This window comes from Podarcis liolepis, assembly GCF_965112155.1.
Source record: "Podarcis liolepis genome assembly, chromosome: Z".
NCBI classification, from domain to species: Eukaryota; Metazoa; Chordata; class Lepidosauria; order Squamata; family Lacertidae; genus Podarcis; species Podarcis liolepis.
In genome coordinates, this window is record NC_139570.1 from 22,529,052 (window position 1) to 22,541,646 (window position 12,595).

A 12,595-nucleotide genomic window follows, 5' to 3' on the forward strand; every position below is an offset into this window, starting at 1 on the left:
ATTTCCTATGGTGAAGAATTAAAGAAAAGCAAAACATGATTGAGGATGATATAATCAGGAATGGTTTGGAAGCTTAGGTCATATTAATGCAGTATTATCCTTTTTTTCTAAAGAAAAGAAATGCAATGAATATGGAAAGCCTTAATCTTCACAGACAGATGCTGAGCCCCTTTCTGTGATCTATTGTCATTTGCAAATTATTTGACCTCACGCCCTGCTCTCCTGTCATCAAGAAATAGAGAAATCATCTCATGGTGATGCTTCGAAGATTCTCTTTCTTTGACTTCTTGTCCAAAGGTTCAATTTCTGAATTACCTAGACTTTCCCCACCAAAAGTGAAACCAACGTATTAAGGGATTGTCTATCGTTCATTCGAGAACAAGTGCTGTTCTTTATATACAGTACTCAAAACAGCACCATCCACACACACAAGAGGCAGCTATCAGAAGACTCCAGGAAACTCCAAGGTTTGCAGAATTGTTTAAGAATCATTAGGAGCCCTGCCCCCCACAAGAAGTGTAAGAACACAAGAGCAGCCTGCTGGATCAAGCCAATGGTCAGCAAAGCACCCTCTTCTCACAGTGGCCAGCAAGATGCCTCGGAAAGACTGAAAGCAGGACACTCTACCCAACTGCAATTCCTAGCAAGTGGTATTCAGAGGTGCATTGCCTCTGACAGTGGAGGTAGACAGAGCATAGCCATCCTAGCTAGTAGCCATTGATTGCCTTGTCCAAAATAGTCTAGTCCTATTTTGAAGACATTCATTTTTGTGGCCATCATCACTGCCTACAACATACAGGTTCCCTTAATATTTCCAGGTTGTAGCATTATGGGAGAAGGAGGAAAACTTACCTCTATCATTATCAGGTCTTGCTTTCCTTTTCTCTAAACTAAAAGGCATCAAATGCTGTAACCTTTCCTCCTCCACCCCTTGAACATTTTTGTTGCCCCTTTCTGAACTTTTCCCAAGCCTACAATACCCTTTTTGAGTTGAGGCAACCCGAACTGTACACACCAATCCGAATGCAGCTGCACCATAAAAACTCCTCAAACAACCCAATGAGGACTGTGCATGCATCTGTAAGAGGCTGGTAATGGACAATTGGGTGGGTGGGGGGGCAGAATGGAGTGTCTTGCAGGAGGGCTTTGTCTGTTTGAAACACTGAAAATGAACACTCTATGCTGCAACATTTTGTTGCAGGTCATGCTTCTTGTTTCATTCCTGGACTCTGCACAAAACACTGTGTATGCAAGTTTGCTGTTGTCACTTCCCCTTCCTCTACATCCCAAATGCACACATATACGTTGAGAAGAGGCAGTTCAGTATACTTCAGTAATTTGCACATTCAGCAACAGTTAACTGGAGTACTTGGCTCAGGGCCAATGCACCAGTAGTAGTAGTAGTAAAAAAGAATAATTTTATTATTTATTTATTATTTATACCCTGCTCATCTGGCTGGGCTTCCCCAGCCACTCTGGGTGGCTTACAGCACATGTCTAAGGTTCAAGGACATTGGAAGCTGAGATAAAGGCAATTTGCTCTCAGTTTGTAGCAGGCAGTTGCATTTTGCACTCTGAAGTGAGACGTTCAGGCATTTGAGATTGCAGGACGAGCCTGCAATCTGCAGTGTGAGAACGGCAAGGTGGTGAGAAGAACAAAGTGAAAGGATTCTGCTTTTGTACATAGTCTGCCTATCTTTCAATAAACACTATCAGTATTCAACCGCAGATGCTTCGGTTACCGTGCACGACCAGCTCAACAGTCGGCAGTATAGTGGTTACGGTGTTGGATTAGGATCTGGGAGACCATGGGTTCAAACTCCCACTCAGCCATTAAGCCCACTGAGTGACCTTGGGCCGCTCATTGTCTTTCAACCTAACCTACCTCACAAAGGTGTTGTGGGGATGAAATGAGGAGAGGGAGAGCAACGGAAGCCACTGTAACCTCCTTAGAGGAAACACAGGATGTAAATGTAACAAACAAACAAAACACCACAACGGACCAACACTTTGAAACATTTATTTTTTGTGGTTGCATCAAGCCTACATTAACAACACCCCCACCCCACACCTTTATGCACAACAATTGTGTGGCCAATGCATATGGGAGAAGGAAATATGTAAAGGTTTTAGCAAAAGGCAAGCTGAATTAATTTTAGAAATTCTGCCAGCTGAACAAAAAATTTGGGAAGAGGGGCAGATCAAGCCAAAAAAATGGCAACGGAAAGAAATGCAGTGGGTGGGTTAGAAGAGAACCCATTGTTTCTTATGGGATGTCCTCAAAATTCTCCCCATCTGAATTCCTTAGTTTTGGAGTTCCAAATTACCTGGTCTAGCTTCTAAAGTGGAACCAATGCACCACACATTCAGTTCCATCCCACATGCCCACCCCACAACCCCCACTGCATGAATGAGGGGCATGTTCCCAATGGCAGAAAACCCTGTGGTTTAAAGGTGTGCACATTCCCTTCTGGGCATTCATGAAACTCTGCAATAAAAAGCAATACTGATGCATTTGTACTTTCCATGATTGTATCATGAGTCAGGGAGGCCACAGGGGAATGCCTTTGATTGCTTAGAATGGAACTACCTATAAGCAGTACTAACCAACATAAAGTTTGGCCCTAACTTCCTACAAACCCTCTGACAAATATATTCGCAAGCCTCCACAAAATGCAGAATTAAGAACATGGACTCTAATATCCTAGCACTCCAAAGAGGCACAAAACAAGGATGCTCAGTGTTTCCCTTCCTATTCATTCTGGCCCTGGAACCCCTAGCAATCCTAACCTGGGCAGTCCCTGACATCAAGGGAGTGGAAATAAAAGGCAAAACCTATAAATCAGGGCTCTTTTCAGATGACCTGATGGTCATGACACTAGACCCACCCCCACAGCAACTACCTTAACCAAAGAACCCAACACATTTTCAATGGTATCGGGCCTAGAAGTAAACTTTGCAAAATCTGAGGCTATGTGCTTCAACACTCCCCTCCCCCATATCCAAAAAGAATTCACCACCAATATCACAAAGAAAAAACTCTGCCACACCAAGTTCAAATACCTAGGGGTACAAATAACCAGAAACCTCAACAATTATAAACCCCTATGGTGACAAATTAACAAAGACCTGAAGAGATGGAGCAATACCAACTTCACTCTCTCAGATAAAATAGGCATGATCAAAATTACCACCCTTCCAAAATTAACCTACCTATTCCAAACCCTTCCAATCTGGATTCCACCAACGCAACTCCACAAATGGCAGAAGAAACAACACTCATTTATCTTCTCACACGAAAAGCCAATAATAAGCCCCAAACACCTGCACCTCCCCTATTCAGGATGTGAAATCCCCAACACAGAACTATACTACATTGCCAACCAAGTGTGCTACATAATCCATACATTCTAGAAGATGAGACAAAACAATGGGTATACTTGGAGAGAGATATAAACGAAAACACTCCCACCCCAGCATACACTTTCCTCCAAAACAAACTAAGGAAAATCCCCACCACACTAAACAGGTTCACACAGATCATGCTTGAAGCATGGAAGGAAGAAGTAGGCAAACTGTCCCCAACCCAATCCCCACTAATCCCTCTGGCTCACCACCCACTATTCCACCATGCAGCACAAGATCTCCAGATAAAAACCTGGCAAACCAAAGGCCTATATCGCCTAGCAGACTTCTAAAAATAGCAAACCCATATCAAAAAAAGAAACACAAAACAAACTAGGGGACACCCAAATACCTTGATTAACACACCGCCAACTACATGCCTTCTTAAACAACCCATTGGTAAAATCAACAGCCACTAGGCCCTTGCCCACCTTTGAAAACCTTCTCCTAACAACAACAGGATGTGGCAAGGGGATGGTATCCACAATATATAAAACACGGCTGTGAAACACCCCCCCAAACCCCTTGACGCAATCAAAAAACAATGGGAGGATGACATAGACTATGAAAATAACCCCACCAATTGAATTAGAATGTGGTCTAAACCTTCCTTAAAATCCATATCAGTGAAAAGAAAAGAACTCACTCTGAAACTCACTTACAGATTATACCTAACACCATGGAAAGTGGTGCTGATACACCCAGGAACCTCACCAAAATGCTGGCAAGGCTGCACCTTCACAGGCTCATACGTCCACATGTGGTGGGAATGCCCCCAAACCCAACTCTTCTGGACAACAGTCATATAAGAAATAAGCAAAATAACTAAACAGGTACTAGAAGTCACCCCAGAACTGGCCCTACTGAACATCTTCCAAGATAACAATGCCCACTCACCCTATAAAGAGCTCATAACCCACTTCTCTCAGCAGCCAGAAACAGCATAGCCAGACACTGGAATAACTTGTCAGGAATAAACATGGAACACTGGTATCAAGTAGTATGGGAAACAGCCTTACTAACCAGTAGACTGAAACTGACACAGGGAGAAATAGATGAGGATGCCTTCACTCCAGCATGGCTCCCCTTTATCACATACACAGCCCAACAAGACAACAGTGTTATGTACTGAAGTTCTCACCCTGGGCCAGCAGGGGGATACTGTAGATAGTTTTCACTCAGGTCCACATATGCAAATAAGGGATTGAAAGTGATGTTCAGTGATTGGATAGTTACAGAAAGTGGTTACTGTTGTGTTCTAGTGGAGCTCTATATAAGCAGGCTGGCTGAACCCTTCAGTTCAGTTCTGTTCTGACCTGTGAATAAACAAGAGCTGTTTGGAGAATCGCTGTGTCGTCTGATATGTTCACCCACAACTTAACAAACAGCATGAACCCACTGACAGCATACAATTCTGTATGGCTAACTTAACCCAACAACACCCCCCCCCACGCACAAACAAATCCCACTGCAGCCAACCAAAGACAATCAACCACACCCCAGCCCCCCCCAACCTCTCTTACCACCAAGGAAACATAACTAGTGAATAGAAAGACAACCTACCCAAGTGACACTGACACAAAACCCGCATATATACGCTAAGTAAAAGAACATAAGCTTCACCACCCCACTCCCTCTCTCCCATCCCCCCTCTTTCCTTCCCAACCCTATACTGCATATAACACCAATGTCTCACAACAAATGTAACCGATCCATAGAAAACACAACCTGAAGAAAGAGACAATGCATGTGCTTTTGTAAATGAGGAAAATCTTTAATATACATTATTTAAAAATAAAAATAAAATAAAGGAACAGAAGGGGTGGGGAGGGAGATCCATTAATCTTAAATTGCCTACTGCAGAAACCAATTGCACCATACAGACCTGGCAGAACCCAGTGAAGGTTGTTGTATAGCAACTGCATTTGACAGATTGCACCTTTGATTTTGATGGAGGAACATTTGGCTTGCTAATGCTACTTTTTTCCACTGAACAAGAACAAAAAAGAGAGAGAGAGAGGCAAGAAATGACATATGACTTTCAGCTTACAGTACAGAGTTACTGGTCACCTGCACTTCATCAGGTGCCTGATACCTTTATCTTCTATATCTCCATCTGACATAATGCCCTGGATGTATACAGCGCTGCAGCTATAAATCTGATACTAACTTGCCTTCAGTTCCAACATGGAGCTTTCATAAATTGTTCCTTCCAGTTTGAGGAACTCTTAGCAGGGAAACATTTCAGATCTGTTTTTACCATTTGGGGGCGGGAATGGTGGTTGGTTTCATTGCGGCACAATTTATTGTCACATGTAATTACTGTTGTTTATGGGAGATTTGAGCCTTAGCTCGTTGCCCACGGATGAGGTAGCAAACCCCACTGAAATCAACAGGACTTGCTTCTGAGCAGAGGCATATGCCTGAGCTGTAAGCAATATTAGCTTCATTGATTAGGAAAAATGTAAACTGAATTTCAGGCTATGAGTCAAAATACAAACTGCTATATGTCTAATGATCTCTTGCGTGTGTCTCTTCCATCATGTGGTTCTCTGAATTCTGGGCTTGCTTTAATTTCTTTTTAAAGGTAGTAAAAACTTGGCAGTAACCATCCCTAGTAGTCCAGTCTCAGTCATGCCCAAGTTATTTTTCCTTTATGTGCTCAAATGTCAAGTCCCACAGGATAGCTATAATTTCATCCTCCAATTTATCTGGCTCATAATGAACTTTAATAAGCCCCTGCTCCATAAATTCACGAGCACTGTAATTAAGGTTATGCCATAACTATTTAGTGTTTTGGGGAAAACATTTGGGCAGTATTGAAAAAAACACCCCCTTGCCCCCTCTTCCTATTCATCTACATTGCCCTCATTTCTTTCTCCCTTCCCTTAATCTGGCCTCAGTGATACAGACACATAGCCAAACCTGGCTAAATAGTATAATGAAAACATCCCATTCATTGCAATGATCCTTGACTCATTGGGGTTCTGTGTGTGACTATTCCAGGAAGCAATACATTCACTCTCAGTTAATGTTGTTTGTCCTCACTGATGGTTTTATGTTGCATAGCCAAACACGGTTGGCTGAAGACCTGCACGATGTCATCCACTTCATTCTGTGATCCCCAGTTGGTTAGAATTTCCTATGTGGCAAACCCAGGAAGAGGAAAGGAAAAGGGTGGGAGGTGGGGTGGATGTTGCAGAAGCAACAGCATGTAGGGGTAACAGAACAAAAAAGGGAGTAATTTTCACTGATAGGTTCTCAGGAAACGTTTCTTCTGACCATGCACCCCTCACCAGTATATTATACCCATGAATAAAAATGGAAATCCTAATTATAATCTGTTATTTGGTGCTATTCAGAAAAGTAAGCAAATAATGAGCACTGGATGAAACCATGAGCAGGATTATTAACCATTCGTCCAACCATTGATGGATCTAATGCTGCAATCCTATGCACCTGGAAGTAAGTCCTACTGAACTACCACTGAGTAGACTGCAATAGGATGCACTTTAAATTTAGCCATTCATGTTAAAATTCCAGGATTTCCTCTTCCATCCCTAAAACTGTTTTTAGATACGAGCTCTTTCCAGATAAAGAGGAATTAGTAGCTGGGAGGGTACATTTTCCAGCTTGTTTTTATCACAACACAACATAGCATTGGTCCTATGGCTAGATCTGATAGGTATTGGGTCCCCATGCAAGAGCTTGAGCCCAGAAGCCATGCCAACTGTTGATTCCAGGTCCGTATGAATATGGACTGGTTTTAACCAAAGGGAACTCAAGCAGATGTTTCAGTGTTTCCTTAACTCCTAACAGGAGCATTCTAACCAGCCAGATGTGTTGGTCATGGGTTCCATCCCCCATGTCACAATTATTAATTTTTTGCTTTTGGCTCCAGTCCCACCAATATTTTGCACTTGGCTTCTCCGTGTGACAAACTACAAAGTGCATGCCACAAACCTGAAATTTGCCCACAGCTGCTCTAAAGTGCCACACCACATAATGTAAATTTTGCCAGCTGTTTTGAGTATCCATTTTGGGGATGAAAAAGCAAGAAAGAAATATGTTTATTATTATTATTATTATTAATGCTAATACTAATTCTAATACTAATAATACTCTGCCATCTGGTTGGGTTTCCTAAATGCAAAATAAGTATTAATGGTGGAGCAGGGATCCTCAAAATTATTACTGCTTTAGGGCTTCAACTAACTTTAATCAAATAATGGAAAAGAATGGGACATACTTTTAAAAACAGCATGTTTGGTGGAGTATGCAATTTTATTTTGCTTTTTAAACAAAAGTTGCAAGCATTTCTGGACTCTTTCTTGATGCACCTCTTCAGAGAGCAAACACAAATCATTTTCCTGTTACCCTGCTGACCTTTGCCATGAGATGTTTTGCAATCCCCAATGAAAGACCCTTTCTCTTGAACCCCTCCCTCTGAAACATTGCAAAAAGAGACCTAACAGCCTCCCTTTCTCCCATTAATTGAAGGGGGAAATCCTCAACATGTGTTGAATCTCCTCATAATACTTAAAAAAATACTTAAAGAATGTGTAATAATAGGGGAATTAGAGAGAGGGTAAAATTAACCCATATGGTTAAAACTGAGTGGGAAAAAGAGGGGGGTTTGAGTGACATTTAAATGTACTCTGTCCAATTTTACCCTGGGGAGGAGTACTGGAATGGAGAATGATAGAATGTGCTCTTGCTTCCAGGACAGAATGTGTGTGTGTGTAAGTGAACTTAGGCTCTCTCTTGTGCAAATGAAAAAATATTCTGAAGGCCACTTGATTGGGGTGGGGTGGGGGGTTACCTGTCACATGTAATGAGGGAAAATCTATCAGCTGTCTAGGTTAGCGTCCAGGAAAATCAAATGGTATTTTTTGTATTTAAAAGGGGGAAAAAACACAGAGAGATTTAAGGGAAACCACCTCAAAGAAATTTGCCTAGGCATTTAACAAAGAGAGAGAGAGAGAGAGAGGGAGAGGGAGAGAGAAAATGATTTTGACTCATTTCCTTTGCTCAAATATAAATCCATGCTTCCTTCACCAACCAAAATTGGGTCATTATAGATCGACACCATTGCATATCAGGTTAGGGCTTTGTCCTTCAGGCATAATTTCACCTGGGGTGTCCCTTCACATTCATGTAATGGGTTAAAATGAACTTCTACATGCACAGCAATCAAACCTGGTAGGAAAAGGCTATGTTTACATAGGAAATTTATACTTTTCCCTGGCTTGTGCATTGATTTGGTCCATTTTAATCAATAGCTAGAAGGGATGGGTGAACTTGTCAATTTATGTTTCTCTTAAGTTCTCTTAATAAACTTTCTCTTAAGTTTCTCTTAAGTTCTCTTAAGTTTCTCATTTTTCAGTTCTTTTGTTCTCAACAATTCCACATTTTTATTTATTTAAAGAATCCTCCTGAAAGGGAAGGAGCTTGAGCACCAACAAGATGGTGGCATAGGCTGATAGCTCCGTTGTCTATGAAAATCATCCCTGAAAATGAAGCTGGGGTAGAGGGTAAAACCAGAATAGGAAAAAACATGAAACTGCCCCAGACATAGCCCCAGAAACATTACAGATGACAATTACTTTAAAGCTCCAGGAACTGGGGTTCTGATATTACTAGGGATTTCTCTTTCATTTAGTGGTGCCCCACAATGGAGACACTCACACAGCAACCAAGTATAGATTCTGCACTTGGAACTACCTGAAGGAATAAGGGCTGGGGGCCTAGACAAAGAAGACAATGATGGTGATTTGGAGGAGGAAGAAGGCCTCCAACAGCTAGGATTAGGGAGGAAATGGAATTTCGAGTCTCAGAGCTCTTCCAAATAGATATGACTGGCATTGAAACACATTGGATGCTTAGAGTTTAAACATCCCACAGATACAGTACAGACATGCAGCAAGGCTTAAAGTGATAAAGACTGGGAAACAGATCAAATAGTTAGAGATATTTATTACAGAATGAATATCTCAAATAACATCTTTACTAACAAAAGAATTGGTAAATATTGTCCTTGCCTCAAATACCACATGGGTGTGGCAATACTAATAGGTGCAGATTTAGACTTGGGGGGCAGGGGGCGGGAATTGTTGAGATAAAAATGGCCAACGCCTATTTGTTGAAGAAGTCCTGGAAAAACACACAATGGTCACGTTACTGTCGCTATAGGCACCGAGTGAAGAGACAGCTCAATTTTCTTCATAAAGGGCTTAAGAAATTGGGGAAGTTTACTTAAGCAGAGATTATACTTGGGGGAGATGTAAATTGGAATTGAATTTAATGGAAAATTAAAACCAGCAAGGCAGCAAATTTCACATATGGCCCATTTTATGCAGCTATTACAAAAATATGACCTTCATTAAATATGGGCAGAAGCAAATTCAGGATGTTTTGTTTCTCAGATAATTTCATAAAGTGTGAAGGAGGTAGATTTGCCAGTAAGTGCAAATTTAACTGAATTTCTCCCCCATTCCTAGCAGCTAGATAATCTGGTAAATCTATAAGAAACTGTTTTAAACATCCATTTATCATTAGGTTTACCAGCCTTGCTCAACCTGGAATCCTCCAGATCTTTGGGACTTCAACTCCCATCAGCCCAGCTAGCATGTTCTTTTACTTCTGACTTTGCTGCCTGCCACACCACTGGTAATACCATCAGCTGATGTAGCCATGATGTCTGGCCACCATTGGCTCAGCTGTTGTGACATCACAGAAGGCCTGGGTAGCAGAGAATCAGGAAGCTAAGTGTTCAAGTTAGCCTTCTTCATGGAAACAACTGAATATAAATTTATTCCAATAGGCTTTTCCAGCTAGATAAATGAATATTTACAACAAATGTCTAGTTTGCATGGTTTTGAAAGTGTTTGCTTGCTTGCCTTTGGTTATTGTATATCAACCTGAGACAAAAAAAATTATATAAAAAGCAATACAGTGGTACCTCGGGTTACATACGCTTCAGGTTACATACGCTTCAGGTTACAGACTCCGCTAACCCAGAAATATTACCTCGGGTTAAGAACTTTGCTTCAGGATGAGAACAGAAATCATGCACAGCGGCGCAGCGGCAGCAGGAGGCCCCATTAGCTAAAGTAGTACCTCAGGTTAAGAACCGTTTCAAGTTAAGAACAGACCTCCAGAACAAATTAAGTTCTTAAACCAAGGTACCACTGTAAATGATAATAATTAGTGCTTTTTTTCAGGGGGTACTTTAATTGTTAAAAAGTGTGGCACTTACTGTAACAACTTCACGGCGAGGGTATCTATTTTTTTCTAGAAAAAAAGCACTGATAATAATACTGCAGTAAGTTTATGGAGCCTTTTACCAGAAAGAGACCAGCAACAATTGTAGATCATGTTGCAGAGTTGAGCCTCAGCTATTTCATAAAAAATGATGTATGCAGTCATCATTGCTAAGAAATTAATAATGGTGTTTCTTGAGCCCACAAGGTGCTGCTAGTTGCTTTAATTGTTTGGTAGCCCTGGAAATATAACGGTGTTACATTGTTTAAGTGATGGCTTACTTTTTTTTCTAAGGGACTATTCTGAGGGTTGCTGCAAATATTCAAATGATATGAGCATCATTTAACTATGATATTGACTTTTTTCTTTTTACAGTCAGTACACCCATTATTCCTCCTCCTTGATGCTGAAGCAAAAGAAAAGCATATAGTTCCGAAGCATCCTTAGCAAAAACAGCAACAGCTAAACGACCAAAGTCAATGTGGTGCCCTCCAGATGTTGTGGACTACAACTCCCACAATCCCTGACTACTGGCCATTCTGGCTGGGGCTGATGGGGGATGTAGTCTGTAGGGAATCCAAATTGGCTAGTCTTAAAGTCTGCAATGTAGCTACTTGGACATAGCTGATGCTCATAAATTGATTGTCTGATTTAATGAATTCCATAGGAATATATTCCCTCTCCACCCATGCCCCTGACTGGATCTTCCCCCCCCCTCTGGGACAGTGGTGATGATGACTCTACTATGCACGCCATTCTTTCTTACCTATGAAGCCAGATGTAGAAGGTAGAGAACAGCTGCAGAAAGTGCTGGAGTTATGATATATCTCCTAATACCCACAGGGACAATCAATTGTGTTTTATAGAGGGGCTGTTTGTGTCTTTCATTTTGTGTGTGTGTATTAAGATCTTGATGAAACCTTTTCTTTCCAAAGGCCCAACATTTCTCTTTTGCTCAACAGCTCAAACAAGTTGCAGCTGGGTCCATCTCCCTGGAGGAATCTTGTAACTTTCATATGGTGAAAGAATTACCATTGGTCCAAGTGAGCAAGACTTTCAGGTCCCCTCCACTGCTGACCATTATAGCTGGCAACACATTGAAGCATTCCAAATCCATCTGATTCAGCTGTGTACTGGAGAAGTACAAAAGCCCATGTAAATATATCATGCTATTACTGGTTGGCACAATTCATCTGCCATGGATAGACTCCACACGCCTGGATATTAAGACTCCCTATTAATTTTCATTACTCAACTTTATTTTGTTATTGGATCCTGGCTTGTTCCAATGAATGAAAAGTGGGAAAAGTAACATTATGAGGAGAGGGGAAAGCAAAAAATAGGGAAGGTCATAGCCTCTTACTTAAAGAACAATAGAATCTGTAGTTAATGAAGCTTTTCCATTGTACTCAGAATCTCCATCTTCATTTTCATGTTAATTTGCTAAGCATTTTATTCAAAGCAACTTTTTGGAAATGCAGCCAGAATGATCGTTTGCACTGCATGAGATCTGCCAATGCAAACATCTGACAACAGGATAAAATAATAATATCTTATTGAAACAAAGAAGGGGGGGGGGAGAGAACCACCAAGCAACTTTCTGTGGAAAGTGATGTCAACCGCGAAGCGAGCTATATATTCTTTGTATTGGAAATTAGAACCGCATGAACCCTCTGTATGAAAACATGAGTGAAAGCATGCTTTTTAAGATAATCCCCTGAGGGGTTCTGGTTATTATTTCCTGGTTTTAATTTTAAAGTAATAAATAAGTGCAAGTGATGGACCAGACACCTAGAAACACCAGCTTATTTGGACAAACGTAGATCAGCGTAGTTTTTTAATACAAATGAGGATGTTGGTAGTTTTAAAATGTATTTCTTCTTTTTATAACATGGATTAATAGAGATGTTATCCTGAAACAGAAAAA

General features: G+C 41.0%; 1 long non-coding RNA gene across 1 annotated transcript; it reads right to left on the bottom strand.

The window, feature by feature from the left end:
- Window positions 1-6,439: 6,439 nt before the first annotated feature.
- LOC310697958 lies at window positions 6,440-10,047 on the bottom strand. Its single transcript, XR_014521266.1, has 2 exons — window positions 9,970-10,047; window positions 6,440-6,547 (listed from the first exon to the last, which is right to left on the bottom strand). It is a non-coding gene; the product is annotated as an uncharacterized lncRNA (long non-coding RNA).
- Window positions 10,048-12,595: the final 2,548 nt, after the last annotated feature.